A 13,398-nucleotide genomic window follows, 5' to 3' on the forward strand; every position below is an offset into this window, starting at 1 on the left:
TTAATATTTGTCAATCAAAAGTATTTGTATCTTGATTTACCATGTGTGAAACTCAGGACCTTAAAATTTAGGAATTGTAGATCATTTATTGTAAGGAAACTTGGCAATAAAGAATAATAACCATTTCCACATAACCCATAATAGATCTGAATATAAACATGGAATTAAAATCCACGTGCAAGAGAATAGACAACATACCCACAAAATTGTGACAAAAGATATACTTTGGGAAACCCTCATTAAGGGAAAGACCCAGCCTCCAAAAGCATCCATCACCATGTATTATTCAGCAAAAAATATCATTGCAATACAACCATGGAAGCCTTCATGGCCATAGCCATAACCGAGCAAACTATGTGAATAAGCATGAATCCACACATCCCATGCCATGCTTCCAACCTTCACAAATGCTCCCTTGGCTAACTTGTCAAGCCTTGTCCCACTCGACTCTTGCATTTTCACTCTTACTTTTGTCTACAACAACTACCCTTGTGGCTGCTTATATAGTAGGAAGTCCCACAAAACCACTAAGTGGTATTACATAAACCATGTGCTACCTAACCCACTGACCCCACATTTAATATTGGGCATTTAATTATTTTTTCCAATATTAAATAATTACATAAAATATTATCACAATGATACAATACAACTCATCAAGAATATACCATGGGAATCTTTACATGTTGCACGTCCATCTAGATGCAACATTACATAATAAAATAAAATAATAAATATAACAATATTATGCAATGTGTGCAACACCCATTATCTCAACATTTATCCATTGTTTAGAAAACAATATTGCAGAATAAATAATGTAATTGAAAAACTGAGAAGAAGAATGATCACACCATATTCATGACAATATAACATTGTAATACCTGCATAATATATCTCAAACCTCTCTTCAATAAATCCACAGAAGTTAGGGTCCTCTTTATCCAAAATCCATTTGCACTCTTCTTCCCATTGATCAAACTTGCTCTGATACCACTGTAATAGGCCCAAAAAATGTGAAACTAAAAATATAAAATGAAAGAGCAAAAACTATAAAATACTACTTAGATTTTCTGGATACATTCGGATACAAACTAACTTCATACAGAAATGATATTGAATAATACTGAATAAAATACTAGAATGATATCAGTATGATATGAATACTACTTAATCATTACATTGATGTCTGTGCATATTTATATAGTTTTGTTATCTCTTACAACAACTGCTTATGGGAATAACTTCCTAGCAACTATATACTGAACTAATTTTATTCATCTAATCTAAACACAAAAACTAACCTAATTAATGTAATAAACCTAACATTCCCCCTTATTACATTAATTCAACAATCATTCTTGCTAACCTAATTAATGTAATAAGTCCAACATTCCTAACCTAATTAATCTAATAAGTCCAAGATTCCCCCCCTTATTACATTAATCTAACAAAATTTAAAAGCCTTCACCAATATTACAAACTTTGATGAAGCTCCATCTTTGAAAGTAGTCTACAACTTCAGATTACAAATCCTAATCCTAAAGTTGAGCTCCTTTACCAATCTTTAAAAGTAGTCTACAACTTCATATTTCAAATCTTAATCCTAAAGTTGAGCTCCTTATATCCCAACTTCATACTATAAATCTTGAAGTTGACCTCATAATAACATTGTTTCTACCTCTCTTACACAACAAGACATAGTTTCCTCCAAAATTTCACATCTTCATGGAGTGTGCCTGATGCCTCCTTTGGTGCTGCACATGAGATGCCTTTCCTCTGAATGTCCACATCTCCTCCTAGTGTGTCTAATGCCTCCTCAAGTGCCGTAGAAACAATCACCACTAATATGTTTGGATGTCTTTCCTCTGAAAGTTGACATCTCCTTCGAGTGTCTCAAATGCCATTACTGAAATCCTACCCCTCCTTACTCAATAGAAGGACAAGCATGTAGCCAAGCCCCCTCTTTTCTTGAAGGACACAAATCTATCAATTCCCCTCTTATTTTTAGGGAGGAATTGGCCAAGCCCCAACTTTACAGGGACACAAATAGGTGCTTCCCATGCAATAATCTTCTCTAAGTGAGAAGCTAGCTCGAGATGATAAAAAATCCTCCAACCTCCATTGCCTCCAGCCTCCTATTTACTTATTTGAAATTCTTTAATGCACAAATCTTGTATCAATTTCAGGTGGATTATCACAATCATTAGTATTTGAATGCATTGTGAAATCAAAAAAGTTTGTCTCACCTTCAACTGCAACAAAGGTTGTATTTTTCTTCAACTTCCCATCAATAAGATCTTTGGCCCACTGAAAACAATTCATTTGTACATGTCCACTTTTCTGACAATAAAAAAAATTTATTTCTCTTCTGCCAGGAACACTAGATTTCTTTCTAGCAAATAAAACACAATCCTTAGTAAAATTACAACTCTTATGAGCCCTATTTCCTTCATCAATTAAAGAAGAAATTATAGTTTCTAGGCTAGGATTCATTTTGTTCAAAGTGAAAATTATATGATCAAAGCTTGAAGGCATGCTACTAGACAATTTTTGTTTTATACACATTTTTGCACTAGAAGCCTGTGAACCAAACAAGGTGTTAAGCCCATCCCATATTTCATTTGAAGTCTTTGAAAGATCAATATGGTGCAAATATGCATATGATAGACCAAGTCCAATCAATGTAGAAGCTGTATGATCTTTGCTTGTCCACTTTGTTATTTCATTTGCATCTTGGGGTTTCTGAACACTTCCATTAACAATGTCCCATAAATCTTTTTCAATCAAAAGTAATTGTATCTTGATTTTCCATGTGTGAAACTCAGGCCCTTCAAATTTAGGAATTGTAGATAATTTATCCATTGTTTAGAAAACAATATTGCAGAATAAATAATGTAATTGAAAAATTGAGAAGAAGAACGATCACACCATATTCATGACAATATAACATTGTAATATCTGCATAATATATCTCAAACCTCTATTCAATAAATCCACAAAAGTTAGGGTCTTCTTTATCCAAAATCCATTTGCACTCTTCTTCCCATTGATCAAACCTGCTCTGATACAACTGTAATAAGCCCAAAGAATGTGAAATTGGAAATATAAAATGAAAGAGCAAAAGCTATAAAATACTACTCAGATTTTCTGGATACATTCGGATACAAACTAAATTCATACTAAAAATGATATTGAATAAAATACTGGAATGATATCAATATGATATGAATAATACTTAATCATTACATTGATGTCTGGGCATTTTTATATATATATATTTTCTCTTACAACAACTTCTTACGGGAATAATTTCCCAACAACTATATAATGAACTAATTTTATTCATCTAATCTAAACATAAAAACTAACCTAATTAATGTAATAAACCTAACATTCCCCCCTTATTACATTAATTCAACAATCATTCTTGCTAACCTAATTAATGTAATAAGTCAAACATTCCTAACTGATGCAGGAGCATCTTGCATCCAAAATAAAGGGGAGACATGTTGAATGTAAAATTTAAAATTTTAAAAAAATAAAAATAAATAAATAAATAAAAAATAAAAAAATAAAAAGGAGAAAAGAAAGGAAAAGAGGATTTTTATTTTCGAGGTGCATAGGTGGCATAAATAGAAAAATAAAAAAAATAGTTGTCATTACATTAATCGAGGTGTGTAAGTGGCATCTTAGAAGCTTGTGGAAAGTTTCTTAAATCTTGCATTTAATATTTGTTGTGATCCATAAAGGAAATGTAATTTTCTAATTGGGCCACATGGTGGTGGTTAGTTGTAATTCTAGAAGGTTATGGAAGTTTTAGAAGGTTGTGGATAAGTCATGCATAGGGTGGTAAGTGCCTATTTAAGCAAGGCATATGAGCATTTCTAATCAAGCTCAAGGAGCAGCTTGAGGAGTGGAAGCTCAAGGAGAAGTTTGAGAAGTAGAAGCTAGAAGGTGTGAAGACTCTTATTTAGGATTTCTCTTATGTGGAAGAAGTCATATCATCTTGTGGGTGTTGTAAGGATTTTTCAAGTATAATAAAATTATTTGTGAAGCATTTTTTTTCTTGGTCTCTATATTGTTGCATTCTTGGTTGTGAGTTGTTAGAGTGGTGTGGCCCTCTATCACTAACCTAATTAATGTAATAAGTCCAAAAAATGTCAAACTAAAAATATAAAATGAAAAAGCAAAAATATAAAATGCTGAAACTATTGATTCAGATTTTCTAGATACTTTTGGAAACATATAGAATTGAAACTAACCTAATTAATAAAATACTGGAATGATATCAATATGATATGAATAATACTTAATCATTACATTGATGTTTGAGCATCTTTATATAGTTTTATTTTCTCTTACAACAACTACTTACGAGAATAACTTTCCAACAACTATATACTGAACAAATCATTATGGATCTCTCTATACAAATCATGGAGTGCAAAGTTGTTAAAAAGTGTGATGTCAAAATGTTTGATACCTTTATAGTCATCCACCAATGGTTACCCACTCAAAAAATAGTAGTACTTGTGGTTAAATGTCACATTGTCCTTATGAAGTGTCCCAATAGTGGTGCACAAATTGGTGAATCACCAAACAAAAAAGGTAAAAAAAAGTTATAGGTTATGACATGTGTTAATTTTTGTGGCTCTTTTATGAGTAGTATTTGGGGGTATCTATGACAAAATTATCACATTTATTGAACCCTCTATTAGTTAGTTCCTTCTCTAAGTTGTATTTCTTAATAATTGTGATAGGTCAAATTTATGTTGTTTTAAAGTTGTTATTATTGATAAAGATTACTTAAAATTGAATGAATTATTTTTTCTCAAATTTAAAAGAAACAAATTTTTTGATGTTATAATAGTACATAAAAAAATAGTATTAATGTAGAATTATTGGTCTCATCTTTTTGAAACTATTTTGGACACTTTATTTTAATATACATATACATGTGTTATAAATAGATATATTTTAATTTAATTTAAATATATTTAAAATTTATAGTTGAATTTGATTTCAACTTAATAAAAAATTATGAATACATGTATTTGTGTTTATTTATACAATTATCTAAATTTATATATTTTTAAAATTTATATCATTTTACTTGAAAATTTTCATTTTGTTTTATTTGTACTGTATGTTCAAGAATTATTATTATTCTTTGTAAAATAAAGCTTGGTAAACTTTTTAACATGACTGAGATTGTTGGCACAACACATCCTTCGACTCTACTTCAAATACTTTTGATATAGAGCTATGAACTAGTGAGCCACAAATAGAGGAGCTCATCCCCTTTTCAGAGTGAACAAAAGAAAGAAGGTTAATCATACTTGGTTGGGTGCCTTAATTGGTAATTCTCTCTCATCCCTTAGTAGGTGTCTTCATAAGTCACTGCAGATGGAATTCTGCACTTGGAAGCATTTCTTGTGGTGTTTCAATTCTTTCATTCTTGCATGGACCATGTCCGAAGATCAAACACTTGAATTCAAATTTATTAAAAATTTGGGCATATGAAATTATTTCTATGAACATGGAGAGGGGATGCCAGAAAGGAAAGGGTAAAGGAGGTTGTGAGAATGGTTCCGGTGAGAAAGAAATGAGGAAGAGAACTAGAGAGCACATAGATAAATCAAGGTAGATGGCTATAGATGTTACCAGAGGAGAAAGATATTTTGTCACCAATTTCAAAGCTTCTATCATTGATGTGTATAAGTTGAATTCCAAACTAACAAAGCTCAAGAGAGAGGTTGAATCAAATCTCATGAAGAGGTTGATAGTGATATTTTCACTTTGCTAATGTTCCTAATGGGCTAGTCACCCATTTTTGACTACTTCTAATGTCAAAAATAATTTCACACATTGTTCCTCAATGTTTGACTTGGGAAGCTCCCTCATATAATAGCCATATTTTTATTTTGGTGTATATTTTACCGAAAAGTACATAAAGGAGAAGACATTGAAACTAGAACAAGATGGACAAAAGAAACCCCAATGATAGACATATGAATACCAAATAGGATTTCACAATGGATAATGATTGCAAAATGATGTTTAGAAAAAAATTGAATGGTAGAAAAAGAAAGGTAGAGTATTCTGACATAGGAAATGATATATTGTTCCCAAATATTTAGGTCAAGATAACATAAATGAAATCATTTTATCTCATCAATTACGTAGACTAGAGAAACATTAGATTTAACCACAACTTACAGAGATTAGTAAATTGGTATACAAAAAACTAGTAATAAAAACTGATGAATATATTCAAGACTTGCGACTAAATGCATTCTTCACTATCCCTTTGCAAAGAATTTTTTTTTAAAACTCTTTTATGCATGGTGCAAATCCAGAAATCTAGTTCAAAATTATTCCATAGTATCCCCTCTCTAGAATATTATCCCCCTCTTTACATTGCCAAAGCTTTGTATTTATAAGCTCCTTTTGTAACTAACTTTTTGGGTTGGTAACTACTTAGGTTAGAGTCTGGGACTATTCATATTTTTTCCAACTAACTCTAACAATTTACAAAAATGAGATAAAATCATATCTTTTCCAAAAGCCAATATTAATTACATTCAGTCACATAAGTCACTTTCTCAAAAGGATAATTAAGAAAATATTCATTTGTTTATTCTCTTCTCCTTTTTTTTGCACAAAGATCTAGAAGGCTATCGTTGCTTTCAATTTTTTTTTTTTCTTTTTTATAATCAAAGGCACAAGTAGGGTTTGTAAGGCCATGTCTTTATCAGATTTTGAAGAATAGTTATAGTTGATGGGCTAAGGTTCTCATTATTGTTTAGGTTTGTCATTTCTCTCTAGGATTACTACAGGATATAGAAAAGAATTATGCTTGTAATTGGCTACTCTCTAGGACTTGTTTACAAGCCTAATGATACATAGAATTCTTAAAAGTGGATATAAGGAATTAATTTAGCATGCTACTCAAAATGAAATTGGTGTTTGGGAAAATAACATCACCATATGAGATAGAAAATAACACCATTACACAGAATTTGGAACTACTGAAGTGAACTAACTAAAATAGGGAGAAAAACAATAATTTTTGTAAAAAGGGCTTTAAGGAATTATTATTTTGAAACCTCTAGAAATTTTCTATTCTAGTTGAAAAAACTCAAACAAGAGAACAAAATATTTCACAAAATCATGAAAAAAAAACTTACGTACTTCGAAATAGTAGATGCAAGGAGAATTATGATACATCAATTGGACATAAACAAACCATCGAGAATGAAATCACTATAAAATGTTTCACATTGAAAAATAAAAAAAGAGTTTAGTCCACTTAAAGAAATGTAAATTAGCAATCATTAAAATTTTGAGATCCTTTACTTACTAATAACTATATGTCTACCATTCTCAAATTTTTAAAAAATTTAAAACATTTTATAATAGTTGATGATATAAATTATACTTAGTATTTCTAACTCCAGAAGAAAAGTAATTTAACAAAACTATCACAATTAATTTTTTATCAAACTACTAAGTTGTAAAAAATTCAAATATATAGTTAAACTAGTTAAAGCAATCACAAATATTATTCACATATTGTATTTATTGACTAAAAATTTAAATAAGAGGTTAAACTAATAAAATCAATTAAAAATATTGTTGGTTCATGGGGTTGGCCTTGCCCTCAAGATGGTAGTTTTTTTTTGTTTAGTAGTTTTATTATTAGTTATCTTTAGGCTTACATGCCTCTACTATGTCTTCTTGGCTATTGTGAATACAATTTTAATTGTGCTAGCATTTGGAATCATTTTCCTTAAATGACTTTTCTAAGTTAATGTTTGTGTTATTTATAACTTTTCTACTCTCTAGTCTAAGAGATTCTAGCTGTACCCTAATTCTTCATATACAATTGAGTGGGATTTTGCTCATTATTTGATTTAATTCTATTATCAAATATAAAAATATTATCAATTATTATATTAATTTTTATGTTAAATCTTATTTCCTCTGAACATGTGTATTTGCTTTTCATAGACATCATAATATAGACAGGAAATTTTATGCTTGTGTCCTTTATTTCAAGAAAATAATTTGTAAAATCATTATCATGAACATGGAGTGCTAGACTTACCGTCACTCTTTTACTCTGCATTTGGTGGAGTCCAGGTAGGATGCCCTTCTGATTTTATAAAATATTCCTATTATTATTCACCCCCGTGCCATCGGTTGGGACTGGCATTTTATACAGCCACCAATTTTGACTTTGTTGGAGAAACAAGGTTCAGGCCATGTCGCCATTGATTGAATTGAGGAACTCGTGAAATTAAAGATGCGAAATGGTACACGCCAATTTCAACAGTCAGGCGTGGCGAAAGAGATTGGGGCCCGGGAGTATGTAGGAAAGCATTCTCTTTTCCGTGGGGAATACGCTACTTCAAATGTTTCAATTATTTAATGAAGAGATCCGACCGAATAAGTAGAGGAGGCCGAACTCGGTTGGGTAGATTCGTTTTGGTGAGCAAAGATGAATAGAAGGAAGAAGCCTCATGTAGTGGCAGTGCCATTCCCAGGCCTGGGCCACTTCATCCCCTTTCTCGACCTCGCAAAGCTGCTCGCTTCCCACGGCCTCACCGTCAGTTATGTCACAACACCTGCAAACGTCTCACGCCTGCAGGGCTACCTTGATCAAGCCCCTGATAATGACACTCTCGATATTCGACTGGTTGCCCTTTCCCCCGCCCCTCGTGGAGGATTTACATGGATGCGAGAGCACCGACCTTCTTCCGCTTGAATCAATGGGTCTTATATTCCACCTCGCAATGAAGCTTCAAGACCCTTTCGACATTTGGATGGAGCAGCAATTGGATGGAGCTCCTGTTTGTATTGTCTACGATTTATTTATGGGGTGGGCTATCGACACCGCCCGAAAATTCAACATTGCCAGTTTTCTCTTCAACACCTGCGGAGCCTTCGCAACGAATCTGATGTATTCCCTTTCGTGTTCAATGCTTGACAACAGCTTGGAGAAAGACGAGGAGGACGAGAGCCTAGTGATGAGCTTCAATATGCCGCACACCGTCAGATTGGGTAAAAATGAGGTATCCCCTGTTTTCTTCAACACAAACCCCCTAATGGGTTTTGCTCGTCAGTGTTACCTAAATATTGGCAAAGGATCGGGAATGTTGATCAATACTTTCCATGAGCTCTAGCCTTTGTATGTCCAGCACTTGAAAACTTTGACCGCTAAACCAGTTTGGGCAATAGGCCCTGTAAATCCCCAATTTTTATCTAGAGGAACGGGAAATATTATGACGCGAGGGAAAATGACGGACATCAATGAAGAAGAGCTGGTTTCCTGGCTGGATTCGCATAGCCCGTGCTCTGTAATTTATGTTTCGTTTGGAAACTTTGTTACCTTGCCAGAAGAGCAAACACATGCCTTGGCCAGAGGTCTGGAAGCCAGTGAACAGCCATTTTTATGGACTATTAAAGTACCCCCAAAGAAGGAACCAGCGTCTTCAAGTTCAGATTCAATAACTGATCAAATTAGCACATTTCTGATCAAGTTGCGAACGAAAGTGAGAGGGTTAATCATACGCGGTTGGGCACCCCAACTGGTAATTCTTTCTCAACCGTCGGTGGGTGCCTTCATAAGCCACTGCGGATGGAATTCTTCGCTGGAGAGCGTTTCTCTTGGTGTCCCAATTCTTGCATGGCCCATGTCTGGAGATCAGCACTTCAATTCTAAGCTTTTTGCTGAGTTGGGCGTTGGAATCCAGTTTTGCCAGAATAAAGGCGAGATTCCGAAAGAGGAAAGTATAAAGAAAGCTGTCACAATGGCTCTGCTTGGAGACAAACGAGAAGAGATGAGAGAGAGCGCAGAGAAATTGAAATTGATGGCTTCTGATGCTGTCAAGCTGGAAGGATCTTCTGCCACAGATTTGAGAGCTTTTGTGAGAGAGATGCACAAGTTGAATACCGGATCAACAAAGGATAAGGAGAGGGAATCTGATTCTTGATTAGAAATCTCGAGTAAGACTTCTCACTTTTATAAATAATGCTTCTCTACTGTAGTCTGGTTTCAGTTTTCCGTTCCGTTGTCTCTAATGTGTTTAGCCTAAATTTTATGCAGCACTATTAAGCCCTGCCTTCTAGAGACCCTACCTATTGCTATTTACCATCTTTTACCCTTGCAAACTTTGGGAAGCTAAATATAAAATGAATGGTTTGTGAGATTTTGTGGTTTTCTGAGTATAAATAATTGTGGAAGCAGTAGAATGTGTCTATGTAAATTACTTTCGTAAAATCTTTAGGAAATGGCATGAAATAGTGGCAATATGTTTGGAGATTTCATCCATGCCATAGAAATCTTTGGGGAATGACATAAAATGCTTATAAAGACCATCTGTCAAACAACTGAATGACAATTTAATTCCCGAGCATGACATGGATTGCATTTTTTTATTAAAAATGGGTTTCTCTATTAACATATAGAATTTTGTTGGATATGTTTTTCTCTCGAAATGTGGATATTTATGTTTTGGATACATAAGTATGGAGCTTTCAATTGACAATGTTTTTCGGCATAAGGGTCTTTGACATTTTTCCTTATTTGTTGTTCCTCTTGTTTCTTTTAAATAGTGTATCTGAATAGGGTTCTTTGTTTGGAATGTGATGGATGCATCTTTGGCCTTTGTTAATTGGGAGAGGATAAAATCAGGTTTTTCTTCACACAAGCCTAGGATTTCATTAAAATCATTGGCCTAATTGCAAAACTTTTTAAAGTTTCTCTTTGAAATAGTGTAATTTTGGACTCGACAAATGGATGGTAGAGATCTTTTGGGTTGTTTTCATCATTTCTGCATCATTTTAAATGTTTATGGGTCCTTAGTAGCAACAAAGTTAAAGAGATGATATGTCTTAATGATCGCAAACTCACTACTTAAATCATGAATTGAACATTACCAATATAAATACTTGATAGTGGAAAGATAATAATTTTGATTCTAGAACACAAATACAAAGACATTTAAGACATCAATGAATTTATTACTAATATTAATATAGCACAATTATGAATGATGATCCCAAATATGAGCATCATCAGTCTTACAATATAGTGTCTTACTTTAAGACCCCACATATCATGCACCTTGAAGAAGGGAAAGGAATTAAGGTGATTTATTAACTTGGTTATGAGATAACTTATCGGTTACAAATGTAATTAGTAAATGAATGAAAAGACACATCTTTTATTGGGTCAAAACATATGTTATAGAAGTGGATGAGAAATGGAGAATAAAGGACATAAAAAGGAGGAATAGACGCAATAAGAAGTAAGCCGCCAATACTGAGGAAAGGATTGAATAAAACAAAGGGTAGCCACCCAAGCTTATAATATATTGTGCATGAGACTAAAGACGTACATATTATGAAGGCAACAAAAAATTCATTAAATGAGGTGGATAAGGGTGGAAAAATAAGACGTAGCAACAAAATAGATATAGGGTAGATTAGTTTTAATATAAGGGCAGCCAGTAACTATTTAAGAATAACGAATTAATCATCCTCTTGCATAAATAATGTTTTTGTTTGTCAGCCTTTCTCCAGTTTCTCTCCTCCCATGTTGTAATCAAATGCCTTGAAAATAAAATACACTGTTAGCATATTCGAGTGTAGGTGAGGTAATGATGGAATCTTTTCACATTGTTATTTATATTTAAACTCGATTAATAAAAAAAATCTAACATATACATATAAAATATTGATCTTTTCACATAAGAGAGTAAGAATAGAACTAAAGTGATAAGACTATAGTTAGCACTTTATGCGTAGGAATGTCCAAAGCATGTATAAAATATATCAAACTTTTCCAGCATTGGAAATGACACTGCCATAATGTGGGGCTTTTCCAACCCACTCATTTTCGCATTCCCAAAAAAAATCGTAGAAATTAAATTATGGCTGTAAAGGTGGATTATGCTGTAAAATTATTGATATTTTGCTATGGAAGATGATAAGCTTTCATCATGCATGATGAATTTGATGTCAGTAGTGAGAGCATAATTCCAAAAATTGGACTGATGATGACTCCCAACATGCAAATAGTGAAGGTTGAGGAAGTCACGATATTCCAAGACGGTAATAGCTATCCAACCAAGAATTTTGTTGGCTGGATGCTCATGCCCACACCCATGTTATGTGCATGCACCATGCTCCTTTAACTTGCGTGCCCTATTTGTCTACACTCAAGGACACTATTTTTTGGTTTTTTATAACCTATTTTATTTACCTTGTGTACAAACAATTTCGTCATTTAGCTTTAAACCTATATTCACTTTGTATAAATTTTATTTTTGTGAGCATTTGGAATTAAAGTTTTTTATAGTTACTTAAATGATTAAGTATATTTAAACTTTTTTTATTTAAAAAAAATCAAAGTTTTATAATATTTCTAATATATAGCAACAGTTTCTTTGGAAGAGATTGTGTTGGACTTTTTGCGTCAATGTCTCTAGAAGGCAATCTATGGTCTTACTCATCCTTTAGCTCTCCTTTGTCCTAATGATGGATCACCGAATGTGATCTGAAACATTGATGCAAAAATTACAACACAATCTCTTCCAAAAACTATTGCTATAGATAATGGATTGTAGAAAATTGATGCCTTTAAAATATTTTTAATACTAAATAAAATTGAATTTATTAATTGAATTTTGATTTCATTTTAAAATCAAAGTTGTAACTCTTGAAACAACATTCGAGTAGACCTAGCCTAAAAACTTGCAACTTCAATGTGATCTCCACATATGACAAATTACTATCGAAAGATTGAAAAGTTCTGACTAAGATCCAATTTTTTTTATTTGTTGCTTCAAAGTTGCAACTCTTGAAACAACATTTGAGTAGACCTAGCCAAAAAATTTTAGGAACTTTGAGAGATTATCTCTGCTGCTTTGAATCAATTTTACGAGAAGAGAGGATGTACTTTAAAAGTCCCATTAATTTGTTGTTGTGAACGGGCAATGGGAGAACATGTAAGAGCATGGCTTTAGATGTAGAATTATAGAGAGTGAAAAAAGGGTAAAATAAAATCTTCAATAGCAATGTTTGTCAGAAACTAATAAGACTAATTATATTGGTTTAGATAGGATTTTAGCTGTTGATGCAAGGGCATGTAATTGAACTCAAATTTATTGTAGCTTCTTTCATTATGCACCCTAGATATGTCATATGTAGAAATAGAATACAATCAATTCATATAAATCAGATGAAAGTAGTGAGTCATCAAAAACCTTTTCCTATGAATTTAATTTGATGGTTTGTTTTGTAAAAGTCAAAATTGACTTTTTTGGGGGAGTTTGCATTTACTAGTAGTTTTCCTAAGCTCTTTTTGACTGGGCTTTTTCTAGGCCA

At 32.8% G+C, this 13,398-nt stretch overlaps 1 pseudogene; it reads left to right on the forward strand.

Annotated features, from left to right (window-relative positions):
- The first annotated feature begins 8,314 nt into the window (after positions 1 to 8,314).
- On the forward strand, positions 8,315 to 10,217 carry LOC149579752 (scopoletin glucosyltransferase-like; annotated as a pseudogene).
- The last annotated feature ends 3,181 nt before the right edge of the window (positions 10,218 to 13,398 follow it).

The sequence above is a fragment of the Cupressus sempervirens genome, chromosome 1 (assembly GCF_028749045.1).
Source record: "Cupressus sempervirens isolate cs-2001-9-10 chromosome 1, ASM2874904v1, whole genome shotgun sequence".
Lineage (NCBI taxonomy): Eukaryota > Viridiplantae > Streptophyta > Pinopsida > Cupressales > Cupressaceae > Cupressus > Cupressus sempervirens.